Genomic DNA, 12,964 nt, shown 5'->3' with positions numbered 1-12,964 from the left:
CATAGAAACTCTGAGTGGAACCATAGAGGCGGTCCTGTCTAGTCGGTGCTAACCACTTGGCTGTTGAGGGAGTCCAGGTGTGCTGTCTAGGAATCCTGGTAAAAAGCCTCCACTCAGACAGCTGCTGTGTTGGTGGATCTGTGGACCCTGCTGGAAGAAGCAGGGTGGAGCTCTGAATGCTTCCTGTCTCAAAGAGCTCCTCCAAACATGAGACCAGCACATCCAGTGTTGAACGGTGTCGTCTCAAATGTTTCCAAAGCCGTCCTGTCCACCATTTGTTGGTGCAAACACATTTAAAAACACCAGTTGAACATTTTCCAAAGTTGCTCTCACTTTCTTCAAACACCTGGAATGATTTCCTCCAAATCAAAAGAAACTGGTTGAAAAAAAAAACCTCCTGGAGAATCAGAATCCAGCCTCTGCTCCAACAGGACTCGGGACTTCAAATGACCCCCATTAAAGGCCTGCCTGCATCCCCATTCACTGACTGTTGTGCTATGGGTCTCCTGGAAAAACATAGCAGGATCCTCTTGATCTCCAGGAGTTTAAGAAGAGCAGCTCTTTTAAAATGGGTTCTGGCTCCGTTCAGGTTTAGAGAGCTGAGACTAAAATCCCACATGAATGAAAGAGGGAACCCAAGAAAACAAGTCAGCGTGAAAGAGGAGCAGATTTTAAAACTCCTCATCATTGCCACCTCCAGGAGGGAAGCCTCCCGGGACCCAAGAGGCTCCAGCTGGCAGAGCACTTACATGCGTCTGCTGTGGAGGGTCTATTTTTCTCTACACATTCAGATCACTGATGCAGCGACTCCTAAGCACCAGTAGAGCCTGGTCCTGGTCCCTGGGGGGCTCCAACCACCAGCCTCTCTGTTAACAGCCGAGCGCCACAGAGACTTTGAGTCACCTGTTTTCATGAAGAGTTTTCAGGCTAAATTCAGTGTGTGAGGTCCACACTGCACATTTGAGGGACCATGAAGGACAGCTGAGAGTCTGACTGTCATGGTGAAAGCCTTCACCACTAGAACTGAAGCAGCCCCCACCATCTTAACCCCCCCAGACCAAACAGGCTTCATCAGAAACAGACACACCTCCTAGAACATCCTCATTCAGTCTGATTAATAGAACATGGCGAACAAAGAAGAACATGTTATTGTTTGATCAGAAGCTGAAACAATGTTTCTATGTTTGTCTGTTCTGGTCTGAATGAAAGAGGAGGTTTTCTTGGTCATGTGACGTGGATGAGAGTTCAACTAGAACTTCCTGATTCAACAGGATTTTAGTTTGTTGGGATTTTGTCAAAGCCACCAACCAAACCTCTGAGTGGTGCAGACGTCTGCTGCCTCCTCAGAGCAGACTGGAGCTCAGCCTCCCTCACCTGTGGGAGCCCCAGCAGAGCCACCGTGTGGTCTGGAGCTTCATTTTAGAATCCAAGATGCTGGGTTTCATTGGTGTTTGTGTGTTTTTTGGCCTCCTGGCACCGATGAAGGAATGAACCGTTGTTCCATGAGGGAACTGGTGTCAGTCCCTGTTCCTACAAGACCTCCTGCTTCAGAGCCAAACTGGGAAACATTTGAAACTCAAAATCCTGTTCTTGTCTCAGTCCTGCTCTCCTAAATCAAGGCCTGTTCAGTCAATGGTAGAGCAGAGAGGAGCAGAGGAAGCGTGCTGGGCCCAGAACCCAGAGGTTGATGGATCAAAAGCAGCCTCTGCTAAATGGAAGGGACAAAATAAACCCTTATCTTTAGGAATGTGTGTCTGTCAAATGGGGTTCAAAAGGAAATTTGTCTTCCTCCACAATCACCAACCACTGTGAGAGTTAACAACAGTCTCCTTTCTGACTGAAGCAAAAGTAGACTTCAAAAGGTTTTTCTGATTCAACATAGCAGCTAAATTTCCATTTCTCCACTGATTATCTGTTAAGGTTTGTGGGGGGTGGAGCCTATCACAGCTGACGTTGGTTGAGGGGCGGGGTTCATCCAGGACGTGTCACCAGTCCATCACAGGGCCAACACATAGAGACGGACTACCATCCACACTCACAGCCACACCTACAGTCAATTTAGAGTATCAATCAGCCTCGTCCCCTCTTGATGTCTTTGGACTGTGGAGGAAGCTGGAGTACCAGACAGAACCCACACAGACACAGGGAGAACATGGAGACTCACACAGAAAGATCCTGTGCTTGAGCCGAGACTGGAACCCAGAACCTTCTTGCTTTGAGACAACAGTGCTGACCACTGCACCACAGTGCTGGAATTTCTGTAAAATCAGGTACATTTGGGTGCCCCAATGAAAGAGTGATGGTTCTTTATTCTGATTCTGTTCTTCACTCCTACACCAGAGAGTGAAAGTGTCGGCTGGCTGGGAGCAACTGCCTGCTTCAGAGTGGGAGGAGCCTCAGGACTTTCCAGTGAGAGCTGCAAACTTCCACCAGCGCCCAGTGCCAGCAGGTCTTCATGATGGAGCTGACAAGAACACAACAGCACCAGAGCACTGGAGAGAAGCACCAGAGCACTTCTTTGCTTCCTGGCCACTCTCATATCTGTCTGTCCCATCTGGACCTGGGGGGAGGAGCTTCACATGTTTGTTTGTTTTTTTCAAAAGGGAATGACATGACTTCCTCTGTGTGTTAGTGTATGAACTACTCAAAATGTTCATCCCAGTTTGAAGTTAGAATTCAATAGAAAGTAGAAAAGTAGAAAAACCTTCCCTCTTCAATCCTGTCCCTCAGTGTTGTAAACGGTTTCTAACAAACTCTCCTGTTCAACAGTTCAAGTGTTTCTGATGAAGCTGAATGTTCTCTACTTTCCTCAGTTGGGTTCCTTTCATGTCCTCCTGAGATCAAAGACAGAATTCTAGGTACAAATAAAGACACTATCAAAGCCCTGATGACATCATCCTCAATTCTGACTTTGATCTGGAGGCTCTTGCTTTCATCTTGACTTTGATCTGACTCATGTTTTCTGACAGGTTGCTGTTTCCACTCCAGAGAAACCGTAGTTGATCCTATCAGACCAGCCTGATGAACGAAGCTTTTCACTTCACCAGTGGAATCACTGGGAAAGAAACTCCTCCTGTCAGATGTTGTCTAATATTTTACAAATCAACTGCTGCTCAACCTGGGAGGTAAAGATGTCCTTGCACTTCCTTACCTGATGTGTGTTTTGTTGTGTTGTTGGGTCACAAAGTGTACCACTGTTGGCTCCCTTAATTGCACCCCACAGGAAGAAATAGTTTTCTGAATGAAACAAATTCTAACCACGACCCTTAAATCAAGTCCTTTGCCTCAAACGGCCCTTTGAAGAAGTGAGGACCAGCTAAAATGTCCTCACTCTGTTGGTTACATGCGTATTCTAGTCCTCAATATGGAGCAAGTAAAAGAGAACACACACACACACACACACACACACACACACACACATACACACACACACACGCACACACTCCCAGTCACTAACCCATATTCTCATCGCTTAAACCTCCACTGGAGTATTGAAGAGATTCCACGTGTTGGTCAACCAGAGGAGCTCCAACTGGTGAAGGTCATCCAACCATGATGAAGGTCAACCTCCATCATCTGCTGCTCATTAGCAGGGACTTAGCTCCAATGGTAGAGTGCTAGCTTAGCATGTGAGAGGTAGAGGGATGGATGCCCTCCTTCTCAGAATACTTCAGCTTGTTCTGTTGATCAGAGGAGCTGCTGGGTGATGAATGCTGATGTTTGTCCACTGCTGTGATAAAGTGTCCCCTGTTACTGAGATGAGGATGAACACCTGCTCAGGTCAAAGCTGCAATCAAACCAGGGACTCTGAACCTCCCACACAGTGAAGGAGTTTGTCCTGCAGGTCGATGGACGCTTTGGAATTCCTTCAACATTGATTACTTTCCTGTCTCCTGCTGAGTCAGCATCCAGAACCTGGTCAAGAGGAGGCTGAGAGCTCAGGAGGTGATGTGACGGCTGGTTGGACAACTCAGCAGCCAGAGCTTCCAGTCTGAGATCCCAACACCACATTTCAAAACAACCAGGTTTATTTTGTTCCTTTCTTTCAGCAGAGGATGGTTTTGATCCATCAACCTCTGGTTCTGGGCCCAGCACACTTCCTCTGCTCCACTCTGCTCTACCATTTATTGACCAGGTCTTGATTTAGGAGAGCAGGACTGAGACAAGAACAGGAATGTGAGTGTTGAAGGTTTCATAATTTGGCTCTGAAGCCTCAGAAGGTAAAGATTCATCACTGATTTCAGAGGAAGATTTGAAGAATTCATTGTTGCTGAACTGTTGATGCTTCAATTTCTGGACGTTCACTGGTGGAATGTTTGTGGGTTAGAGGTGAAAAGAGGAGTGCTCCTGTTGTGTGTGATGGGGCACCAGCATGGAGGAAGTTGTCAAACATTTCCAGCTAAACAGCAAGAAACTTCAAGTAAAGAATTAAAATGATTTAATTCAGTGTTTAACTACCGGGTCTCTGGAATAAAACACCAGGAACAACTGACCACCTCACCATGACTTCACCCTGATAACCAGGAGGTAACCTGGTAGTCAGAGCAGTGGTGCTCAGGTCTGTGGACTCAGAGGAGGGTTCTTCTTCTGGTCCTGGGTTTGAAGACATCAGCAGCCTTGTTGGAGTCAACTGGGATGTTCCTCTCAATAGACAGCAGCACTACATCAGAGAGCCTGTCTGCTCCATGGCTCCTCCTGAGCTGGTCCTGGATCAGCTTCAGTTTGGAGAGTCACCGTTACACTGAAGCAGAGGTCACTGGTAGTGCTGAATATTCTGGGAGGAGCCTGTGGCTCTGGGTACACTGTGCCCTTGTTGTTGGCTTGAAGGCAGCTCAGCGTTACTGCACATTGTTGTTTTGGAGTGCTCAAGATGAGGAGAACACCTCAAGTTCAGGACATTGTCTTCCCAGAGTGATAAAAGCAGCCAACACCTCCAGCACAGAGAGGCTGGGAGAGACCTGCCACACCTCTCCATAGACCTGGGACATGATGGCAGTAGTGCGATTTGAACCTACACCTCCTCAGAGACTGGAGCCTTAATCCAGCACCTTAGACCACTCAGCCACACTACCTCACTGAGCTAGTCAGTGAGTTGGTCTGCTAAAGGCATGTTGAAGAGGAAGTAACAATGATATCAAACTTATTCTGAAGGGGGACTCCTTCCCTCCCGTGGTCACAGGAAGTGACGACAGCACCGCTAGAAGCAGCCAGGAAAGAAATGGTAAAAGGACTCAATTTGTACAGAGCCCTTCTAGCTCAGCAGCCACGCTAGCAAACCCCCTTTGTTTGGTTGTTGTTGTTTCGTGACTGTGGATGAACACACAGGAGAAGTTGAGCATGAATCTGTGTTCCTGTTCACTTGAATACATGCAGGAGTAGCAGGTGGAAATACTATTGTTTATTAGGGCCTGAGCCAGAAGGTACTTCTGGCGAAGACCCTATTATGTTTGCTCGGCAGAGCAACACATTAGCAGCACTAAAAACACTAAAAACACACACTAAACAGTGTCCCAGGCCCCCCCAACACCCATGAGGCAACTGGGCCAGACGGCCCGGAGCCAGTTTTCACATACACACCCATTCAAAACCTGGTATTATACTGTTCTTGCTCTCAATGAGTGCGCGCTATATGCGCATAATGCGCATAATGCGCATAACGCGCATAACGCGCATAATCTAATTTGACCCCCTGAACATGCATGAAATTCGCTGAATTTCGGCACAATCGTTCGGTATGTCTCAACATTCACTAATCAAAAACAAAAACGCCACAAAAGTCTATAGCGCCACCTAGGGAGCCACACAAAAAAAAGATAATTTTTTTTCATTTCGCGCGCTATAACTCCTCACACAAAACTCCCACAGACATGGGACCAACACCGTTGGACTCGTCTCATCAAGCCGAACAATTCTTACACTCTGACCCCTCACCTATCTCCAACAGAATGTCCACAAATTGGACAAAACTGTCAAAATCAGGACTTTTTTTACTCCCCGAACAAAATCTATCTCCTCCTAAACCGTAAATGCCAGGGCTTCCAAACTTTCACACATTACTCTCCCAACTGTGCTCTTCAAAAATCTTTAAAGGCTAATATACTACGCGCTCGGTTTGGATTTTATAAGCCCTCAAAGTGGGGGAGACACGTTTCACGCTTACAATGGAAGTCAATGGGGAGGCCGTGTCCTCTCATGATACATACTCTCGAACAAATGCTTCTCACGTCTATACCATACATCGCACAGCTTTTAAAAACATATCACTGTATTCCTGACAAAAATCCCTACAAAAATATGGTATTTTGTGTTACTTTCCACCAACGTAGGCCGAGTTATTCAGCTTTTACACACTACATTTCTCTTAATCCTCCACTCTCTCCACTCTAGCACAGATCAAAGAAAGTGCAGCGGGGGAGGGGTTCTTAATGGGCCAGCTGGCAGCTCTGCTCTCAGCTCTGCTCTCAGCTCTGACAGAGATGGCAGAGATTTGTTTACTGTAGTCATGGAAACCACAATTGGCACTTCTCTGCCCTCATGTACATACTCTCATACAAACACTTGTCGCTTCTAAATTAAAACACTCACACCTTCAGAAAACACACCATTGAATTCCTGAGAAAAAACTCTACGAACTGATGTCTTTACATTACACTTTTGACCAACATATGCAGAGTTATGACTGTGTTTGTCAGTAAAACTGCCAAATCCTCCTCTGCTCTCCACTCTGACAGAGATGGCAGAGAGCGAGCAGAGAAGGGAGGGGCTCTTAAAGGGCCGGCTCTCAGCTCTGCACTCACACTGTGCAGCGCACTGAGGCTCGTATCTCCTAAACTACAAGGCCTAGGGATTTGCCGATTACACCGTTGGATTCGGGCCGGTGTCAAGGACGCGGCCGTAGGCCGCGTGGGGGCTCAGGCCCTAACAACGCTGCTTGCAGCTTTAATTTTTGTTCTGATTTCAGAACTGTTGACACAACGGTGTCAGATTAAAGCATCTCCACCTTCCAGATGCTGGTCTCCTTCACTGACCTCCATCTTGTGTTCTGGATCCACCTGAACCCAGCAGCTCCAGATCCCTTCACTCCCTTACAGGGATAGAAAATGGCTGCTGGATGGAAGTCCCCCAACTGTGGCTGTTCTGAAACTTTTCTCCTCAGTCACTCCTGAGTTGACACTGAGATGGAAACTCTGAGTATCAGGTTCAGAACAGCTGATCTGAGTTGGTCCAATCAGCTGTGAGTACGTTCACCTTGAGTGTCACACATGCACAACCAGGACAAAATGCCATCATCAATGGAGCCCCGATACGACGAGTCACCATGACAACCATGAACAAAATAACAAGTTATTTCACTTCAATTCATTGAAACAAGACCTCCATATATTTATGATGACATCACCAATATGAACCTTCCCAGTCTGTCAGGTGGTAGAATTCAGTCACCACCAATGACATCAGAGTCAGAGTTCAGAGATCAAAGACAGACATTAAAGCCTCTCTGATAAAACAAAAATATAGTGTAGTACACTGGAAAAGAATATTGCAGTATATTAAATATGATGTTTCCATGGAGGGGCAGTTTGACATTTTATTCTTGGATGCATTTATATTTTAGAATCAGAAAGACAGTTACAATGACATCATCAAGACAAAATCTTGTCCTTACAAAGGTGATGGTCACATGATTTACCTTCCTCCTGTGTGACCTGTTGGAGGTTTTAAATGCAGCAAAGAAGCACATCAACTTGTTGACTGCATCAAGGCTTTCTGACTCTGGCAGGAACCTCTAGTTCAACCAAATCAAACCAACAAATGTTGTTCACTGAATGATCAAACAGTGAGGGTCTGTCTGGACCAGTGATCAAAATAAGATGATAAAGCAACAATCAGAGCCAAACCTGAAGTCAGAAGTGCACTGTCAGCAACACTGCCAGCAGCTCCTCTCCCAGTCATGGGAGCTTCAGGGACTCTCATCAGCCTCGTTCTCCCATCGACCTGCACAACAACACAACAAACAAAGACGGCAGGTCCAGTGTGGTCCTGATAAGACCACTGGACTGCAGGGTCCCAGTATCACTGGTGACAATGGTTTTACCAGCTGGGACCTTGGACAAGAACTTCTCAGAGGAAACTCATCATGGTGGCTCAGTGAAGAAAACTAGACCTGAGCTTCCTGCTGGAACCTAGCAGGTGAAGGACAGAGCTCCACCTCCTTAGAGACACCACCACTGTGGGCTCATGTTGGCAAAAGAAGTGGGTCAGTTTTTGACACACACATCTAAACACACACACACACACACACAAACACACACACACACACATGCATGTTCCTACACACAGAGACTTCTCCTCTGTTTTTGTTTTTTACTGGTTTTGAACCAGTAGCTGGTTTCTGTTGGTTTGATTTGCTCGACTGGTTGTTGTTTGTTGACCATGCAAATCCATATTTGAAGGCTTCAAACTCCAGCCACTGTATAGAGACGTGTGAGAAAGCCTTGTGCTCGGTTTGGCAATTGTTTGGACAGAGTTTTGCAATGGTTTGGGGTTTTAGGAAACTGCTTTGGAAAACTGCGAGCATTGCTGATGCAAGTGTCGCGCTATCAAACAGGTCACAGCCGGTTGTCTTTATAAATTTATCGCAGAAGTTGATTGTGCCCTCAGCTAAGATTTGGACATCATTTTCACAATAAGCTACTAATTCCTGGTCATAGTTGAACTCCTGATCTTTTACTGAGTGATACCAGATCAAAAAATCCTGTCTCTGTCTCGGTGCCACCTCATCTGCTCCATACATTCCAGGCAAGGGATGGGGACCTTTATACCCATTTGTTGAGACGGCTGTGAACTTGTGTGGAGAGGAACCTTTAAGCTCCGTTTTACACCCTGACGCTTTCAGGAATTCCTGGAGTGGGATGGGGATGAAGGAGATTGAGTGGATAAATTGAAGCTGATCGTCATGATCAGTGATCAGAAGTATTTTGCTCCCCTGGGCGATGACGAAAGGTGACACTCGTTGGGTCACATAAGCATTCAAAATGCTATCAAAGCCTTTCCCATCGCGGGAAATGAAAGTCACGCGTTTGTGCCGTTTTTGCCAGTAATGGAGAAGGAAACTTACAGCACAGTGAGGACCTTCCCAGATCTCTCCCTCCCCATTCAGTGACTGAGCGTGATATGCCTTGAGGAGTGATTTGGTCAAAAATAATAATCAATAAAATTACGAATGAACATTAAATATCAATCGGGGCACCACCCTGATTAGTGCAGGGAAACTAAAGTGTTGAACAAATTTGGGAAATTGTCAGTCTCAAACAGAGTTTATCCACTAAACAGTCAATATTCAGTCTTAAACTTCTAGGAATAACTGATCTTGGAAGGGTGAGGTCAGAGCGCTGGCTATCACTTGGACACGTGACCACAGTTTTGTACACAAAAGGACGCTGTGACTTCTCTTATAATAAAGAGAGTTCATGAAACACACTGCATCAATCAGCAACACGTTGATGGAACGGTTCGGATCTACAATGGTGGTGCAGTGGTCTGCAGTGTTGCCTCACAGCAAGAAGGTTCTGGGTTTGAGCCCCGGCTCCAGCTTTGCTAGACACGACTGAGTCACTGACTCCTGCAAGGACAAAGTCTGTAATCCTCCTTGGTGAACCTCCAAGCCTCCACCCTTCATTGCAAACTGTGTATATTTGGTGGTTTGTACACATGCAACTCTGTATACAATGGTCTTCTCCTGTCTTTTGAAATATTTAATTTTCTTTCTGTCTTGTAATTGAGCTGTGGTAACATCCAAATTTCCCTGTTGTGGGATCAATAAAGTTCCATCTATCTATCATCTATCTAGTAGCTTTGGTTCCATCTCAGCACAGAAAAATCTGTTCCCTTCACTGTGTGGGAGGTTCAGAGTCCCTGGTTTGATTGCAGCTTTGACCTGAGCAGGTGTTCATCCTCATCTCAGTAACAGGGGACACTTTATCACAGCAGTGGACAAACATCAGCATTCATCACCCAGCAGCTCCTCTGATCAACAGAACAAGCTGAAGTATTCTGAGAAGGAGGGCATCCATCCCTCTACCTCTCACATGCTAAGCTAGCGCTAGCACAAAACCTTTATTTTTTCTGGGGTTTTGAGAGGTTGTGGATCATGAATCCAAATTTAAATTGGACAAAAATGTCCTGCAGGGTCACTGGGGCCGCACGTTTCATGTTCTCAACAGATTAGAACTGTAGAGTGTGTGACATGTGGTGTGTTTGTCAGGAGCTTTCAAGACCAAAGTTGTTGACACACAAAAGAAAGAAACATGTCAAAGTTTGTTCATTCTTATGAGTTAAACTGAAAATTAGTTGCAGAGTGACGACAAAAATGGAGAAATCCTCCTCTTCACGACTCCGTCAAAACACCTCACACACACACACACACACACACACACACACACACACACACACACACACACACACACACACACTCTTGTGAGAAGATTAAAAAAATCTACTGTGCTTTGATAAAGGTAAATTGTTGAGTATCAATCCTCTACTAATGTGTGGGAGTGTAGTTGTTAAGGCCGAGAGGTGAAGGCGATGGACTAGAAATCCATAGGGGTCTCCCTGCTCAGGTTGGAGTCCTGCCAACAATGTTAAACTGCTGCTCCGGAGGAGACAACACCTGCTCCTACTGTAGGTTCATGTGTCAAAGGTTTTCTTTCAAGGGCTGCAGCAGCTGATGATGAGGGAGAGAGAGAGGATTGGTAGCATGTTGTCTGTCTCCACCATTCTGGTGTTGACCAGATACTCCAGTGGTGGTGAAGCTGATGGAAAGGTTCCAAGTGGGACGGTTCCATGTTCTACCAGTTTCATCTAGAACTGAGGTGGAGCTTAGGGTTAAGTAGGAATTGGTTTGGTTTAGACCCTGGGAGTGTCAGTTGGTGTGTGTGTGTGTGTGTGTGTGTGTGTGTGTGTGTGTGTGTGTGTGTGTGTGTGTGTGTGTGTGTGTGTGTGTGTGTGTGTGTGTGTTTACATGCAGACTTTCCCTTGTGACAGCTGATTTGGTTTGGAATCCATCTTAGTCAGGACATTTGGAGAAAATTCGATCATGTAGTTGGAGTTATTTTGATTTCCAACACTGCAAAAAAAATCCCCTCCCCTCCAAAAAGCCTCCTCTCCAACTTTGTACTCAAGTTGTCTCCTCATCAGGCACCACAGGATCCAGCAGGTTCAGTTAAAACAGTCATTAGAGATTGAAAAAATGGCCATCAAACACAAAATAAGGCTTCAAATAGGTTTCCAAATTTATTTCATGTTGACACATTTAGTCCATTTAACATCAGGACTGCTCCCAGATCAGCTCCATGACCTCATCCCTGCACCAGAGTACCGCCCAAGTTCATCAAGGATGGCCAACATGAGCAGGTCTGGATTCACCTCCATCTTTGGAGGCTGTTGAATTTCCTCCTGAGGACCGTCAGGCTGTTTCCTGACTTTGCTGTGACCCAACAGCAGACAGCAACAAGGACTGAGGTGCACTTGGTAATTGGATGCACTGAAGTCATGTGACTGAAGTCATCCGGTCAGGTGACTGAAGTCATCCGGTCAGGTGACTGAAGTCATGTCAGTCATGTCACTTGGCAGGCCTGTCTTTGCCGTCTCATTCCAGAAAAGAACCCAGACTCCACCTGTGGCTCCATGATCACTGATGGACCTCTGGTTGGAGGCTGGACGATGATGTTTGGTCTGGGGGGTTAAGATGGTGGGGGCTGTTTCAGTTCTAGTGCTGAAGGCTTTCTCCATGACAACCAGACTCTCATCTGTCCTTCATGTTCCCTCAGTGTGGACCTCACACACTGAGTTCAGCCTGAAAACTCTTCATGAACAGCAGGAGACTCAGAGTCTCTGTGGTCCATCGGTCAGCGCGCTGGCCGTTAACAGAGAGGCTGGTGGTTGGAGCCCCCCAGGGACCAGGACCAGGCTCTGCTGGTGCTGAGGACTCTGTTGATCAGCGGCTGAGTTGCTACCTGATCTCCACATTGGTCTGTTTCATCCTGAGTAGTTTGATCCCAGCAAAGTTGCTGCATCAATGATCTGAATGTGGACGGACAGATTGACCCTCCACAGCAGACGCATGTGACAGATCTCTTGATGGGACACTTTGTGGTAAAGCCAGGTTCTGCCAGTCCCACTCACATATTTCAGTCACAAATGTTCAGAGATGGATTTGTTTTTCCTGGATCCATTTATTATTTTCTGATCACCTCGTGGATTTTTCATCATTGTCCTCATTACCATACTTTAGGTTGCAGTATGTACCCCTTAGTTAGTCTGGGGTTTAGAAATCATACAGCATCCAAATAATAGCAGGTTGAAACATCCATCCATCCATCATCATCTTCCACTTATTCCTACACATTAAGGGTCGTGGGGGGGCTGGAGCCTATCCCAGCATCTACGGGCAAGAGGCGGGGTTCACCCTGGACAGGTCGCCAGTCCATCGCAGGGCCAACATAGAGAGACGAATAACCATTCACACTCACATTCACACCTACGGTCAATTTAGAGAATTCAATCAGCCTAGTCCCTAGTTGCATGTTTTTGGATGGTGGGAGGAAGCCTGGAGTACCCAGAGAGAACCCACACAGTCACTTAAAATAGAGTGTAGGAAACACAAGGCAGATGGAATAAAGATGTTTCTGTGGCAGTTCCCAAAGAGGTAGAAAATGTTCCAACACTGTATTTAGTTCATCAATGTACTTCTTTAGTGTTAGTAGCGGTACCGGGATCTCCTGCTCATGCATCCCAGGCAGAATCGATGACTTAGCTGCAAGTCACCTTATTTGACCTCATGAACATCTGGAAGTAGTAAAAGGTGTTTTACAGAGGGGTCCCACAAATCTCCAAAGCACCAGGACTAGTTGGTGCCATTGCGACTCCAGGAAGGAACTTATAAATACTGGAGCCAACACAGATA

This window comes from Aulostomus chinensis, chromosome 5, assembly GCF_037954235.1.
Source record: "Aulostomus chinensis isolate RoL2024-O1b breed Wild chromosome 5, RoL_Achi_v1.0, whole genome shotgun sequence".
Taxonomy (NCBI): Eukaryota; Metazoa; Chordata; class Actinopteri; order Syngnathiformes; family Aulostomidae; genus Aulostomus; species Aulostomus chinensis.
The sequence above is the reverse complement of the archived record's forward strand: the minus strand, read 5'-3'. Positions refer to the sequence as shown.